The sequence below is a fragment of the Meriones unguiculatus genome, chromosome 14 (genome assembly GCF_030254825.1).
Source record: "Meriones unguiculatus strain TT.TT164.6M chromosome 14, Bangor_MerUng_6.1, whole genome shotgun sequence".
Lineage (NCBI taxonomy): Eukaryota > Metazoa > Chordata > Mammalia > Rodentia > Muridae > Meriones > Meriones unguiculatus.
The window spans coordinates 31127546-31131804 of NC_083361.1; the positions used below are offsets into that span (position 1 = coordinate 31127546).

Genomic DNA, 4259 nt, shown 5'->3' on the forward strand with positions numbered 1-4259 from the left:
GATCACCTCCCCCTGAGGGGGGGAGCAGCCTTACCAGGCCATAGTAGAGGACAATGCAGCCACTTTTGATGTGAACTGATGGACTAAGATCAGAAAGGAGAACTTCCCAGAGACTCATACTCCAACCAAGGACTATTCATGGAGATAACCCAGAACCCCTGCACAGATGTAGCCCAGGGCAGTTCAGTGTCCAAGTGGGTTACATAGTAATGTGAAGAGGGACTGCCTCTGATATAATCTGATTGGCCTGCTCTTTGATCACCTCCCCCTGAGGGGGGGAGCAGCCTTACCAGGCCATAGTAGAGGACAATGCAGCCACTTTTGATGTGAACTGATGGACTAAGATCAGAAAGGAGAGGAGAACCTCCCCTATCAGTGGACTTGGGGAGTGGCATGCATGCAGAGGGAGGAGGGAGGGTGGGATTGGGATGGGAACAGAGAGGGGCTTATGGGGAGATGCAGAATGAATAAAGTGTAATTGATGGAAAATTTTAAAATAAAAGGAAAAAAAAGATAATTTAAGAACCTTAAATGACTTTCAAAAGTGGAGGAAAACATGGAGTTAGTCAATTCACATGGAGCATGTCTCACCCCTGGGGGCAATGGTCTCCTGAACCTACTCAGACATCGGACACCACCACTGCTAGTTCTAGAACTGATGCAGGATGTTCCAACGAGGCTTGTCATAATATTTCCTATAAGCCCACACCTGTTTCTTTATATCCCCCATTTTTATTCATTGTTAGCCAGATAGAGCCAAGTAATTGTCGTAATGATACTTGCTTTTTTTGCCCAATGCAGGAATGCTAGTGAATTTAGGTATGTCCTGGTTACTCGCATGCCTCACTGGGTGCCTGTGCCCGTTGATGTCCCTCATGCTATGAGTCTCTTCAGACAGAAAAGGGATCTTGGAACTACAGCCGCCATTGTTACTGCCATCTCATTGGCGGCTGTTGGAGCTACCACTGTGGCCTTAGCCATGAGTCATACTGTGCAGACTGCTCAGACCCCTGAATAATCTTTTAGCCAATGTAGCTCATGCCTTAGATGTACTAAAAGGAATTAATGCTCAACTAAAAGGAAGCTTGATGGTGTTCAATTAGAGGATTGACGTCGTGCAGGAGCAAATTGATACCCTATGGCAAATAGCTCAACTTGGCTGTCAATGAAAGTATGCTGGACTTTGTGTCACTAGCATACAACATGAGAATTTTTCCTGTGCTGTAAATCTGTCTAAACAATTGTCTAGCTATATTTTAGGTAATTGGACTGGAGAATTCGATACTACGATGGAGCAGCTGAGAGTGGCCATTGTCACGGTAAATTCTACCAGAGTGGACGCAGGACTAGCCACAGGATTATCAACATGGATTGCTGAAGGAAGCCATGAATCATCTGAAGGAATGGGTGGGCATGGGAGCATTAGCAGGCCTTCTGGTGTTGGTCTCCTTGGTTTGCCTGTGGTGTATATGCAAGATTAGAGTCTCACAACAGCGTAATGCAGCCATGACCATTCAGACCTTTACAGTCATTGAAGCAGGACAGTCTCCCCAAGCATGGGAACTAAAATGTTATGCTCAGGATGCAAAGCTAAGCACTGCACTCAGGGTCAGCCGCTTTCAACCCAGAGAAGAGCATATCTGATTGCATGTGGGTTGATGCCCCAGGTCCCGCCTCTGAGAAAAAGGTATTGGACGGGTCTGATGCTCTTTGGGTGGATGACACCTAAATGAACATCGGTACAAAGTCCCAATTTATTTCTAATATCAGAGATCAGACCTCTACTCTTGCCTGATGTGTCTAAAACAAAAAGGGGGAACTGTAGAGAGCTGCGTAATGCCGTGTCTTAAAGATGGTGCTGGTTTCTGCCTTTCAACATCCCGATGGTGAGTGCTCTCTGTCACAAACAACTCCATATTTGGCTAAGGCTGAGGATCTGGCTTGCTTCCGTGTATGTGGACCTATCTGCATTGCCCACATGGCATGCTGGGGTTGGCTACCCAGAGGCTATTTAAGCTGTGGGCTGGCTTTCCCCAGGGTCAGATGATTGTTCAAGGTTCCTGAATTGAAAAAAAAAATTAAATTGAAAAAAAAGAAAAGAAAAAGAAAATAGAGATCATCGTCTGCCCTTAGGGAAATGGCCATTGGAGGGCCAGCTGATAATCAAAGGTCCATGAGGGAATATTCTACAGTTGCTCTGATTTTCCCTGTTTCTTCCTCTCTTCCTCTCCTCTCCCCTCTTTCCTTTCCTCTTCCCCCTTTCTTTTCCACTCCCTTCCTTTTCTCTTCCCTTTCCCCTCTTCCTTTGCTCTCCACTTCTTTCTTTCCTTCCTTCTTTCTTTCAGTTTATCTCTATTTCTATTCCTCTCTCTAGTTTCTAGTTCTGAGAATAAAGGACTGAGAGTAGGTGAATATTCAAAAGGAAGTAATCAACATTTCCTTACATTAACATCTATCATATTAAATTATATCATGAAATTAAGATCAATTTAGTGCTCCATCAGATCATTCTCAAAATTGGTATACAATAAATTATGATGGAAGACAAGTTTTATATGAAAACATAAAATAAAAATGCTACTATCAAATTGTTCGCTCAAAATGTGCTATATCATTTTAAACTATATCTTGAAGGAACAGACCTTGGAAAGAAATGTATCAAATTCCTAATCTTTGATACAAGCCAGGAAGTCTCCATAAAATGCAGACACAACAGACTGGATGGAGGGGGTGTTATTTCATAAATATAAATTATAGGAGAGGTGGTTGACGAGAAGGATGTATGAAAAGACAGGCTCTGAGGTTTGTCTGGGATTTCAGTGTATCACTGAGCATTATGAGAACCCTAGTACCTCACTAGAACTGGATCTTGACCTTGAAAAACAGTTCTTCCTGTAATAGAAGGCTGGAGAAGCACCTTCAAGAGATATAACACAGCATGTCAGTGAGGCCCAATCATTCTCATTTTACGCAAAGAGTTAAAAATCCCCAATACTGAAGAACATTGGTAAATGCCTTTTGGAATAAAGAATGCTTGCTTGAGTTGGGGAATAATCACACACAGCATGGGGAATATAGAATGAGGACACTCGATAAATTATTTCATCATTTTCTTCCACAGAGACAATTCACATAAGAGATAGAGCCTGGAAACAGTACCACCATGACAGAGTTCATCCTTTTGGGGTTAACAGATGATTCTCTACTTTGTGTGATATTCTTTATGCTTTTTCTTGGAATATACATTGTCACCTTAGTAGGAAATATCAGCATAATAACTAGAGAGAGGAATAGAAATAGAGATAAACTGAAAGAAAGAAGGAAGGAAAGAAAGAAGTGGAGAGCAAAGGAAGAGGGGAAAGGGAAGAGAAAAGGAAGGGAGTGGAAAAGAAAGGGGGAAGAGGAAAGGAAAGAGGGGAGAGGAGAGGAAGAGAGGAAGAAAGAGGGAAAATCAGAGCAACTGTAGTTGCTTTAGTAAGAAGCAGTCCCTAGCTTCACACCCCCATGTATAAGTTTCTTAGCCATCTGGCTTTTGTGGACATTGGTTATTCCACTTCAGTTACACCTATGACGCTGACAGGATTCACCATACATAGAAGAGCCCTCTCTGTGCATGGATGTGAAGCTCAACTCTGTTTAGTTGTGACTTTTGGGACAGCTGAGTACTTCCTGCCAGCTGCTATGGCTTATGACCTATACATAGCTATCTGCTCACCCCTACTCTACTTTACATGTATGTCTCTCCAAATCTGCCTCCTCTTAGTTGGGGTTTCTTATGTGGGTGGTTGTGTGAATGCGTGGACATTTACTCTTTGTTAAGTCTGTCCTTTTGTGGATCAAATCAGATAGGTCACTTCTTCTGTGACTTCTCCCCTTTATTGAAGCTGTCCTGCTCAGATGTCTCCATTGCTGGAATCATCCCCTCCATCTCTGCTGGATCCATCATTGTAGTGACAGTATTTGTCATAACTGTCTCCTACATTTACATCCTCATCACTATCCTGAAGATGCGCTCTATCGAGGTCCGCCATAAGGCCTTCTCCACCTGCACCTCCCACCTCATGGCAGTAACTCTCTATTATGGAACCATCACCTTCATTTACATAATGTCCAAGTCCAGCTATTCAACTAAATAAAACAGGGTGGTATCTCTGTTCTACACAGTGGTGATTTCGATGCTGAACCCTCTCATCTATAGTCTGAGAAACAGAGATGTAAAGGAGACCCTGAGGAAGGCAACTGCCAGAATATATTCATAA

The 4259-nt window shown here is 43.0% G+C and overlaps 1 pseudogene; it reads left to right on the plus strand.

Moving 5' to 3' along the window:
• The first annotated feature begins 2778 nt into the window (after window positions 1-2778).
• LOC110544189 (olfactory receptor 5P1-like) lies at window positions 2779-4259 on the plus strand (annotated as a pseudogene).